The sequence below is a fragment of the Macaca fascicularis genome, chromosome 10 (assembly GCF_037993035.2).
Source record: "Macaca fascicularis isolate 582-1 chromosome 10, T2T-MFA8v1.1".
Taxonomy (NCBI): domain Eukaryota; kingdom Metazoa; phylum Chordata; class Mammalia; order Primates; family Cercopithecidae; genus Macaca; species Macaca fascicularis.
The window spans coordinates 69,609,357-69,621,465 of NC_088384.1; the positions used below are offsets into that span (position 1 = coordinate 69,609,357).

General features: G+C 51.5%; 1 protein-coding gene across 9 annotated transcripts in view; it reads left to right on the forward strand.

Moving 5' to 3' along the window:
* The first annotated feature begins 2,384 nt into the window (after positions 1–2,384).
* Positions 2,385–12,109, forward strand: part of RRBP1 (ribosome binding protein 1) — a 68,693-nt gene continuing 58,968 nt past the window's right edge. For 7 of the 9 annotated variants that reach the window (XR_012419113.1, XM_005568288.5, XM_065522735.2 and 4 more), the window contains exon 1: positions 2,385–2,599. The gene's annotated coding sequence lies outside the window, so the exon portion shown is untranslated. Of the gene's footprint in view, positions 2,600–4,544; positions 4,622–12,109 lie in introns of all 9 variants that reach the window. The other 2 variants (XM_065522734.2, XM_074004722.1) reach the window with 1 other exon arrangement.

Consider the following 12,109-nt stretch of genomic DNA (forward strand, 5'->3'; position numbering starts at 1 on the left):
CACAGCACGTTGGGGCTGACTGTGGGCAGACAAGGGGCAGGGACAGAGGAAATGCAAAGGCTTAGACAGGGCTGCTCTTCCATCCCGAAACAAATATTGTGTTGAGGCCAAATCAAATGTTAAGTTATGTGAGGGACTAGACAGGGAGTCCCTTTTCTGTAAACACTCCTCGCTCCTAAGGACTTTGTAATGTTATCGCTCATGGGACAATATTTACAGAACATGTATATTCACAGAGCCTCTATTCTGTGCAGGTGCTGTGTCAGATGCTGGCTCACAGTGTGGGAGACACTGCTGTGGCCCCTGACGTGCCTCTGGACACTCACCATTCTGCCAAGGGCCTCTTGCTGCAAGGCTTTCTCCAGCTTGAGTAGGCGCAGGGGTTAAAGTCCCCCCAGAAGGAGCTGTTAACCAGTGAGGACTGGGAGTGGGTGGACAAATAACCAGGTCCTCACCCCTCAGCTGGGACATCTCTGGGGTGTGTTCTACACAGTTTCACAGCATCCCCAGAGATGCCAAGCCCTGTGTGCCCACGCCAGTCACAGGCTTGATGTTGGTCCTCTTACTGGCTCTTTCTCATCCCACTCCTCCACCAGTGTTTCTTATGATTATCCCCCGAATGAATGATTGAACAAAACCCACTGCCAAGATCTGCTTCTGGGAAAAGATAAACAGTGAACAGGATAAAGGAGGTCCCTGACCCTGGACAGGCCCTTGAGGGCAGCTGGGTCTTCACTGGACCTATGTGTCACTCTAGGTTGCTTGCCCAGCTTAGCACTGTATACCAGGCACTCCACAAACACCAGTGAATGAATGAATGAATGAATGAATGAATTTCCTCCCTAAAACCCAGAGGAAGGAGTGATTGTCCAGAGGAGTATACCCTCCAGGGTATGTTCAGAAAGGTTAGATGGCCCAGCCCTGGTCAAGTAGGACTCATTGGTAGCAATTGCCAGCCAGAAGCTGGGATTGTTAACTTTCATTTGAAGCCGGGTCTCACTGCTGGAAAATGACTGAGTGTTCCAGAGTTAATCCAGGTTAATTCCTGTTGATTAATCATTAATGGGCTAAGGAACCGCCAAGATTAAAAATAGGAATGAACAGTTTAATTTCAACCCAATCCCTCTTTATTCCCCATGAAGGCTTGTATTTTTCACATCTTTCTAACAACAGCTAGTACAGTACTAGTGACAAATGGGGGCGGGGAAGATTGAAAATTATCCAAGAAATAGATGTTAGGTACGGTATTCTGCAGCAACGGGAGCTGGGGAAGTGATGGGGGGCAGTCTAGGCAGCCTTTGGTCTCTCAGAATCCAAAATTCCAAAGAAGCTGTCTTTGGCTTATGTTCAAAGGGTTGGCTTTAAGAGACGCTGACATAATGGTTAAAAATCAAGCCTCAAATTATTTTAATTTAAAGACTAGATTGATTATGAAGACTGAGTGTTGGCTGATATTGGGGAGAAAGTTAGGGAATGAGGAAGAACCAGTTGCTCCCTTTTGTGTGACACGGGTGAGTTTTCTTAGGTCAGAACCTCTCACCTTCCCCATCGCATGGAATCAAAGGCCACAGAGGGAACTGTAATTATTGCTCTGCCGGCTGTGGTTTGGATGAGTATCTTAAACAGACCGTGCCTCAGTTGTACCCTCCCTAACAACGAGGGCTATGACATCCGCTACAATTCCTTGTGCACCTTCTGGCTCTTCCACCCCAATTCCTCCATTTACTCAAGGAAATTCCTTCTGGTGCTGATTGCAATCTCTTCGATGATAAGAACTCGTCCTCCCTGGGCTGACCCCCAGCAGAGCTTGTCCTCATACCCCGCGGCCCGAGGGGGCGCTGCTTCGGGGGAAGTTAGTTGGGTTTAAATAACGCAGCTTCCTTGGCTGTTCGCGGTTGCGCAACCCTGTTCAGCCACCACCATGTCAGCCCAGCGGTATCCAGAGGCGCAGGCCCGGGGCCGACGGGACCCGAACCTTCCGCTTCCCGCCTAGGCAAAGCCGGCTCATAGACTGCTGGGAGTGCCGCGGGCCCAGAGTGGGCGGAGCTGGCCGCAGACCCCCCCCCTCGGTGGGCGGGGAGTTCCTGCTCCGCCCCGCCCCGCGCACAGCCGAGCGCCGCGCCGCTCGGCCCCGCCCCTCCCCGGCCCTGCCCCCTTCACCTCCCTGCAGCTCCTCCTCTCTCCCATTGGCCGAGGTGGAGACCCTCCTCTCTGCCCAATGGCCGCCGCCGCGGCTCGGCCGTCCGCGTCCTGACTGGCCAGCTACAGACAGAGTGGCGGGGTGCGGACCAATAGGAAGAGGCGGCTCGATGAATGGCTGGCCCGGGTGGGGAAGGCAGGAGGCGGCGATCCCGGCGGAGGGGGCCGTTCGCCAGCTCCGAGGCAGAAAGTGCCACGACTCCACACGCGCGCACGCAGCCAGCGAGCGGCCGGAGCGGACGGCGGACAGGACGGGCGGCGTCAGGGTCGCGGCGTCTACAGCTGCTCGGGGGCGGTTTCTTGGTGGAGGCTCGGCCGGCTCCTCTCTCCCGGCTCCGCGGCGGCGGCGAAGGCGGCGGCTCCTGCCCTCTCGCTCTCCCTCTCGTGTCTCTGGCTGCAGGTAAAAAACTTGGCCGGGCCCTGCAGCTGCCGCGCGCGGGCCGGGCCGTCGAGGGGCCGGGGCCGGCCGCGCTGCGCCGCGAGTGACACGTCTTCTCGGCGGCCCCTCCCCCGGCCCGCCCGCCGCCCGCCGCCGCGGCCGTGCACCATCGGGGTCGGGGTCTAACTCGGGGCGGGGGTGCCGGGCGAGCGCCGTGCAGGGGCGTAGGCAGGGCGCGCCCCGTGGTGTGGACCCCGCGGCCCTCGCCGGCGGGGGACTTGCGGCGGCCGGAGGGCGCTACGTGGCGACCCCTCCCTGCCTCTCTCCCTCCCGGCAGGGCCGTCGGTCCGGCCAGCGCGCTGCGAAGTTGGGCGAAAAAAGTTGGCGGCGGGGCGGGGCGGCGCACAGCTGGCGGAGGAAGGGGTTAAGTTTCGGGAAGCAGCCGGATGACGTTGCCGGGCTGGAGTCCGGGCCGGAGGGGTGGGGGTGCGGGCGGAAGGCGGCTGAGGCCGGCCGAGGGGAGGAGGGCGGGATTGAATGGGGGCCCACGGGCCGAGCGCGCCGGTCCCGGGCCGCGGCCCGCTGGTGCTTCGCGAAGCTGGGACGGCCCCCGACGGGGCGGGCCGGGGTCGCAGGGCTCGCGGCGCCGGGACCCGGGGTCTGTCCATGGCACGGACGCCGGGCGGCCGCGGTGGCAACTTCCCGGAGTGCGGGAGGCGGCTCCCTGCTCCCCCTGGTGGCGGGGCTGGGGCCACCGTTTCCCCGACTAGGCGGCGCGGAGCCTGGCTCGAGGGCTCCCGGCGGGGGGACGAGGGCATCCGGGGCCCGGCCCGCCCCGCCCGCGGCCACGATGAATGGGCCGGCGGTGCCAGCCCCGGGCGGAAGCGGACACCTCCGGGCCGGCCAAACGCGCTGGCACCCGGCCTGGCGCCCGCCCCGGCCCGCCCGGCTTCCCCGCGGCGCCCTGAGTAGGGGAGGCAGGCCGGGGTCTGCGCTTCCAGTGGGGCGCCCGCGATGCTTCAGGAACCCCATCCCCGGGTGATAAGTCGCGAGTTTTAGCTCTACAGTGTCCCGGCCTGCGAGGGTGACACCGACCAAGTTGTTTCGTTCGGGGTTTCCATTTCCCCGTCTGCAAATCGGGGCTCCTGTTGGCTTCGATTTGCGAGAAAAGCTGTGGAGACCCAGCACTTGTAGGAAGGAGCCACAAGTGTTGGCTGTTCAGTTGGGATGCGTTTGTAGGGAAGTGCGGGACACGGGAGGGAGGTGGGGCCTGGCTCCGGCACTGCGGCGGGCACGGGGCTGCAGAAGTAGCACAGCCAGGGTTCTACACCCGGGGCCACGTACTGGCCGCCTACTCGCAGGTCCCATGGCCCCTATAAACCCGAGTTTCTTATCTGTGGCCTGGAGACAGCACCACCCACTCACAGGGTAGGGAGCCACGCCGGGAAGTGCTGGGACCTTGTACAAACAGAAGGCAATTTGGCAATTACTCTGGGAGGTCAGAGTTTAGGAGAGACTGAGAAGCACCAAGGAAATGAAACTCTGAGGGACCTGGGGAGCCTCTCACGTCACTGCTCAGCTATTCACTCTGTGTGCTGAAACCTTCAGGGTAGGGGCCATCCGGATGGCATTTTCAGGAATTTGGAGAAATAGATCTAGTAGGGCCTCACATGTCACATTAGATACCTCTTCAGAACTGGGTGTCCCCAGAGACCCAGGACGTCTGTCCGGCACTCGCAGGAAGAACAACTGCGAATGTTACCCGGCCCTGTGCAGCTGGGGGACATTCTCCCACTGCCCCTGCCTCCCTCCTCACTCTCCTTGTTTGATTTAACTTCCTGTTAATCTGACACCTAGAGAAATCTGTGACCCTGCAGCATGCCACTTACTGTGTGATGTCTTGACTCGTTTATGAACTTGCCAAAGGTCACTCCCACTATGATCTGCCAACCTCTTTCCCTTCCAGAAAGAAGCTTCCGGTTCTGAGGTCCTGGAGGTGCCATTTCCCTCTCTGTTGAAGCAAAGGCGGGGGCAGACCTCCTAGTAGGTGAAGTTTTCCTTTTGCATGGAGCACCGCAAAGCCGGCTTGCAGGGCTCCTGGGCCAGTGGAGGCCTGGAGGAGGCTAAGGTTGGGGGAAGGGAGACCAGAAAGGGATCTTGGGGTTTAGAAGCAGAGGTTTAGAGCTCTAGGCACTGTAACAACTCTTACCTTTCATACTTAGGAATCTGTCTCTGAACATTTACAGAGAGATTAAGAAGTTACAGTGGTATGGTGTATGAATATTTTTTGGTGATGGTAGAGTTTTAAGTAAATCTTAAATCAAGTCACATTTGAGCAATTATGCTCTTTGCTGAAATGAGCCCTAACTCAACAGGCTGCAATAATTACATGGCACCAAACTCAGTTTAAATGGTTGAATGCCAGTGATTGGAGTATTGGTTTATTATGTAGCAGGGACACCTTTTAAAAGTGTCGGGACCCAGACTCTTCTTGTCTTTTTAGCCCTAGGAATTTTAACTAATAGATGAATGACACATAGAGGATCAACAGTTCTGTTGAGACAGCAAGTTTTTCTTTGCTAAAACCTTGTTTCAGGAGAAACAAAAATAATGGTCAAGTCGGAATGATGAAGGCAGGGACTGTGATGTCCATCTGTGCATGCTGGGCCTGCAGTGGTTAAGACCCGGCCTATAACATCGTAAATATTATCACTTCAGGTGACAGCCGTAACATGTTAAACTATTCCCAACTGTCTCATTGGATAAATGAAGCTGAGTCCAACTTGGTTTTTAAGGTTCACTTTTTAGAATCAGATTCCACAACTGTGGTTTACATTTAGGCCTTACAATAACTGTTCTAGAGGGTAGGAATGGTTGTCACCCATTCAGTGGATGAGAAGGTGGAGGCCCTGCCGGTCAGGAGGTTGTCAGGTCAGTTCCTGTTGCCTAGTTGCTAGGCAGTGCGGGCCCAGCCTTCCACATGTTCCCTCCTGGCTGTACACCTCCACCTTCCTGGGGCAGTAATTACCTAAGGGAAGACACAGAACTTGAAGATCAAAATTAAGAGCTTCAGTGGCAGGAAGGTGGGGAGGCATTTGAAAATCTGGCAATGCAGAAGGTGTTTTTCATTTCATCTTTTTCACCAAGGGTCTCCTGTGTGGTGGGCGTTCAAACACTGCAAGTGAGACCTAGTTCTTGCCTGAAAAAGCCGCTGTCTAGAACTGTGTTGTCCAATACAGTCGCCACAAGTAGCAATTTAAGTTTAAAACAGTTCAAATTAAGTAAAATTAAAAATTCAATATCTGAGTCAAATTAGCCACACTTCAGGTGCTCGATAGTCACAAGTCGGTCAGTGTGGGTGTCGATGGTTTCCACCATCACAGAAAGTTCTACTGGACAAGCGCTGGTCTAGAGGTAGCTGGTGTTCTCTAAACATTCATGTCTCTGTTCCTCTTGATCATGTGGTAATATGTTGAACCACACGAAACTGCCCATTCTGTAGGTTAAAACCAGTTGACTAGTGGCAGTTGATACACTTCATCTGATAAGATCTCACCCTGAGAAAGCATTAGTCCCACCTCTTTGCGTGCATTGTAAACTGCATTCCAAGAAAAAGGAGTGGGATGGGGGCTGCACAGATGGTGGCCCTGCCCTGGAGAGATTTTTTTACCCAATGCCCTCGGCATCAAAATGGTGACTTATAACAAAGACAGAAAATACATAGATATTAGGTAGAAAGTGATGGCTTGTAAGGGAAGGTAAATATTTAATTCTAAGTGACAGTGCCTAGGCAAGGAGGCACTCTCACTTAGCATATAGAAAATTAGTTCAGGGTCCTCCTAGGAGACTGTTTTCTTAGGCAGACAAATTCTGCCCAAGTCTCCTGAAGCCAAAACCAGACATATCTGTGTGTCCTTTGTGTGCATTCAGTAACATATGTGTTCCACCCGTAAACAGTGGGCAGCAACTTTAACTTATCAAAAACATTTTGTGATTTCTAACTTAGATTTTTTTTGGCAAGACTAGAATACCTGTCCAGTCCCAAAACCTTTTCAGTTCCAAAGTGTTGGAGTTCCAGTGTTCTTGGGTGTCATAAATTGGTTCCTACACTGGTGACTATTTACACAGCTCTGTTATTCTCCATTTAACTTTTTTTTCTTTTTTTTGAGACGAAGTTTCGCTCTTGTTGCCCAGGCTGGAGTCCAATGGCGTGATCTCCATTTACCGCAACTTCCCCCCTCCCCGGGTTCAAGCGATTCTCCTGCCTCAGCCTCCTGAGTAGCTGGGATTACAGGCATGCGCCACCATGCCCGGCTCATTTTGTATTTTTAGTAGAGACGGGGTTTCGCCATGTTGGTCAGGCTAGTCTAGAACTCCTGACCTCAGGTGATCTGCCCTCCTCAGCCTCCCAAAGTGCTGGGATTGTAGGCGTGAGCCACCGTGCCCGGCCTCCATATAACTTTGAAAGGATAATTGGGTAGTATTGGGGAAGAATTTTTGAATTATTGGTTGTACTTCTGGGCTCATCTTAGTATTAGTACTCTGTAAAGAATAACATAAAACCAAAGTTTAACTTTAAAGGAAGAAGCTGAATGATGGACAGCCACTTGATCTCTTTCTGGTCAGAAAGGAGGCCCACTGAGACTACTGGAAGTTACCGACTATTTATAGTGATAATGAATATCATCTGCTGACTCAAAAGTTGGAATAAAAGACCGTCTTGAATTCAAATCTTTAATTCTGTACCCTGGGCAAGGTATAAGCAAACAAGGTCTGTTAGGCTGTCTTGAGAGGAATTCCAAACTGGTGCCCTGTGTGAACTGAACTTGGCCTCCATATGCAGTTTGTTTCACTGACCTCATGTTATTAAGCAATTGAGTCACCTTTTAAAACTGGAAATTTTTAGTTTTGTTTTTTTTTTTCATTAAAATCTAGATTTGTTTGGGCTGGGCACAGCGACTCATCCCTGTAATCCCAGCACTTTGGAAGGCCAAGGCGGGTGGATCATTTGAGCCCAGGAGTTTGAGACCAGCCTGGGCAACATGGCAAAACCCCATCTCTATAAAGAATACAAAAATTAGCCAGGCATGGCGGCATGTGCCTGTAGTCCCAGCTACTCAGGTGGCTGAGGCGGGAGGATCGTTTGAACCTGGAAGGTGGATGTTGCAGTGAGCCAAGATCACACTACTACACTCCAGCCTAGGCGACAGTGAGACTGTCTCAAAATAAAAAAACCAAAATCTAGATTTTTGGGTTCTCTGGGAGAAAATGGGAATTTCTGGCTATACCAGGTTGACTTATGTGGCAGCCGTGGACTGTGGTTGTCCTCTCTGGGCGGGGCCTGCGCCCTCAGTGCCCAGCATCCTACCCCAATTTATGTGACGTGCTTGGGTATTGGCAGTCCCTCAGGGGCTGGGGGCTGTCCGGTGTGACTGGACTAGTCATCAGCATGTCCCATGGAGCTGCTGTGTGGAGCAGTGGGAGAAGCACTGGTTGGGTATTCTAATCCCTGGAATAAGTGAGTGACTTTGGACACGACTTCTCTTCCCTGGGCTTCAGTTTTCTCCTCCTATAAAGTGAAACTAGGCCGGCTAGCTCCACCTTTCAGGCCGCAAACCTCGGTTTATCCTTAACTCCTCACCGTCTCATACCCGTACCCTGTACACAGCAGGTCCCATCAGCTCTACCTTCTGGACAGAGCCAGAGTGACCGTTCTCACCACTTCTGCCTTCTCCCTGGTCCAAACAGCTCTTACCTTTTGATTTTTTGTTTCTGAGAGGGTCTTGTTCTGTCACCCAGGCTGGAGTACAATGGCGCAATCACTGCTCACTGCAGTTTCAACATTGCAGACTCAGTTAATCCTCCTGCCTCAGCCACTGCTCACTGCAGTTTCAACATTGCGGGCTCAGTTAATCCTCCTGCCTCAGCCTCCCAGGTAGCTGGTACCATAAGTGCACGCTACCACACCCAGTGAATTTTTGTAAGTTTTTTTTTTTTTTTTTTGGTAGAAATGGTGTCTCACCATGTTACCCAGGCTAGTCTTGAACTCTTGGGCTAAAGCAGTCCTCCTGCCTTGGCCTCCCAAAGTGCCAGGATTGTAGGCGTGAGCCAGCATGCCCAGCCTGCTCTCACCTCTGCCCTGGGCTACTTCACCAGCCTCTGGTGGGCTCACTGCCTTTGCCTATGAACTCCCTGCCTGCTAGTCTGTTGCCACAGCAGACCATGTCACTCCTGTGTTCAAGACCCTCCTTGGTCAAGGTCTCCAGTGGCCTCTCAGGGCACCATTTTTGCTCTGGCTTCACTCCTATCGTCTCCCTGCCCTCTGCTCCAGCCGTGGTGGCCTCTGTTCCTCAGGCATGCTTCTGCCTCAGGGCCTTTGAGCCTACTTTGGCCTAACCCTGAGAGCTTTTCCTTAGATGGCACATGGCTGGCTCTCTTGTCTCCTTCAGGCCTGTTGGCTACCCTGTGTGGAGTGACAGCCTCTGATGCTCCCCTACCCCCATTCCCTGCCCCGCTTCTCTGCATCACTTTCTCTTCATCACCACCTGACATGTCCCGTATTTGACTGACTTTGTCATCTCCCCCTCTGAAGCGTAAGCTTTACCAGTGCAGGGATGTAGCTTTTGTTTCCTGAGGTATACCCAGTGTCGAGGGCAGTGACTGGCACGCAGTAGGTGCCCATTCTTGCTGGCTAATGGAGATGATTTTGTAACGCTGGTGTTCTGTGAGTATATCATGTAGCCCGAAGGAGTCTGGATTCCTAGAGCATCAAATACAAACACAAAAACATATTCCAGAGCCAAATGCAAGTGAAGTTTTGATTCCCTCCAGCCTGGCTCCAGTTGAGAAATTGACAGTCACATGCGGCAGGCACTGTTAAATGTGGACATCCTGCCCTGCCAGTGGAGGCTGGGGTTTGAAGTGAGCCTTAGGAGGTGATGTGGATGTTGGCTCTCTCCTGGGAGCCCTCAGTCTCCAGCCTGGTTAGATTCATCCCAGTGTCTCTGGGAGTCCATCATGCGTGGCACCTTGACAGGACTGGGCCCTTCCCAGGTGCTTGCACCAGTTCTGGGGAGGAGACTTGGCTGTGAGCATCCTTTAATTCCTTGTACAACCAACGAGTGTGAGGTGGGCCTTGCAGAGTAACTGAGCATCTCAGTGACGACACACTCACCAGGAAACAGAACGTGTGTTTTGGGTGTGAACAGTGTGCTGGCTTGCTCTGAAAAGAGGTAGATTTTGTGTTTAGTGAGCAAAAGTGTTCCTTAGCGGGAGAAGGGAGAATTCTTATAGTTGGCATTACATTTTCTTTTCTCTTGGTCAGTCCTCATCATGCTAGGAAGTGAGGGAGGGGACAAGGTTCGTCTCTGCCTCACCTCATGGTGGTTTTCTTTTCTCAGAGGAATTTTGTGTGGCAGTCCGCTAAGCAGGAGGAGCAATGGCTGAGGCAGGTGGTCTGATTGGGAAGAGGCAATACCAGGTCCAGCCCCATCCTTCGTTTCTCCTCTTCTCTCCTGTTGATTTTAGGTGAAGAAGAGTAGATATTAGATTCTAGCCCTTTCTAACGGGAATGTCCGACCTACTCATTTTACTTGGAAAGGTGAAAGACCCTTGTTCAAACTCAAGTGGTGTGTTTTTATGAAGTTCTCATTCAGTGATTAAAGTATACAGCTCAACTGCATTAAATTGGTTTTTAATTAAGTCTGATCCTGAATAGGAATTAGATGTAGCTTTAGTTTTATGAATACATTTTTATTTCCTTGGTAGTTCTAGGTATTTGTAGTAATTAGAAAGGAAAGTCTTAATTTTCAGAATAGTAATCACAGTGATTGAGGAGAGGAGGGAGTCAATGCTGAAGAATAAATGAGTTACTGAAACTCTTAATGAAAAGTCATATTGGTGATGTGTCAAAGGACTCTTAAAAGGTCAACTTTAGTCACTGCTCTGAAGCTCAGCTAGTCTTTTCCTTCTTAAGTCATATCCCTCTTAAGTTGGAAGATCTGAAGACTTATTCTGTACAGTTTGATTTTTTAAAGGACTGCAGGTGGGCCGGGCATGGTGGCTCAGCCTGTAGTCCCAGCACTTTGGGAGGCTAAGGAGGGCGGATCACCTGAGGTCAGGAGTTCGAGACCAGCCTGGCCAACATGGTGAAACCCCGTCTCTACTAAAAATACAAAATTAGCTGGGCATGGTGGTACATGTCTGTAATCCCAGCTACTCGGGAGGCTGAGGCAGGAGAATCGCTTGAACCAGGGAGGCGGAGGTTCACACCACTGCACTCCAGCCTGGGCGACAGAGTGAGACTCCATCTCAAAAAACGAAAGAAAGAAAGACTTCAGGAGAGCATGGTGGCATGGCCACAGGATCATAAAGGGCTGTGGGTCCCACTGAGTCACTGCCCTGTCAGGTTAGGAGGTGACTGCCTGCCTTGACCCTGGCTCCAGTTGCTTCCTGTCTGAAGGAAGCGATCCTGTGTGGGTGTGAGCGCTGGGAAGTGGCAGTAGTAACAGGGCTCCCTAACAGATTCTTCGGGCCTTAAAGATGCTCCTCCTCCAGGATCTGTGGGGCACGTTTTCCAAGGAAATATGACACACGTTTTAAACTCTTTCAAGTAAAATATATACAGAAAAATGCACTATCATGGGTCTACACAATAAGTATCCACAAACTAAACACGCCTGTTTAACCAGCAGATCAAGAAATAGATTATTCCCGACCTCCCCAACCTCCCTTTGTGCCCAGCTTCCAGCTGCTGCCCATCCCTGGGCAGGGAATACCTGCTCTCTTCTTAATACCAGTGATTGATTTTGCTGTGTTTGAACTTGATGTAAATGGACTCGAACGGCATATGCTCTTTCGTGTCTTTCAACATTATGTGTAAGACTTGTCAGGTTGTTGGGGTAATTGTAGTTTGTTTGTTCTCATTGTTCATTATTCCAGCATGTCAATATATGAGTGTATTCATGTTACTGTAGGTGGCTACTTGGGGAGTTTCCGGTTTGGGGCTATTATAAATAATACTTACGTGAACAGTCATGCCACAGACTTTTGGTGAATGTCTATACACATTTCCATTGGGTCAGTACACCTAGGAGTGGAATTGCAGGACCAGAAGGAGGTAGGTGCTCGGCTTTAAAAGAAAGTGCCAGACTTTTTGTTTGAAGTGCTTGTACTAATTTATACTCCCACCAACAGTATATGAATGAGACCTTGGAATATATTATAAAGTGATTGATTCTAAAAGGGAACCAAAATGAATTTTGAGTTACCGTTGATAATAAATAAGAAATGACTCACTCAGGCTGAAGTTCTCCGCTGTCACGGAGATAGGATGTTTGGCTGACAGAATTCGTTAATCAAAGGTGGGCCTTTGCAAAGGGCTTGTGAGACGGTCAGATTTTATTGCTGATGAGCAGGTGATACTTCCTAATATAAACCTGAGTGGAAACGCAGCTCTTCTCAAAGGAGTTAATGGAAGGGAATTCAGCGAAGCTCATATCTTGAGATTGAATTCTTCATCAGAACTCTTCC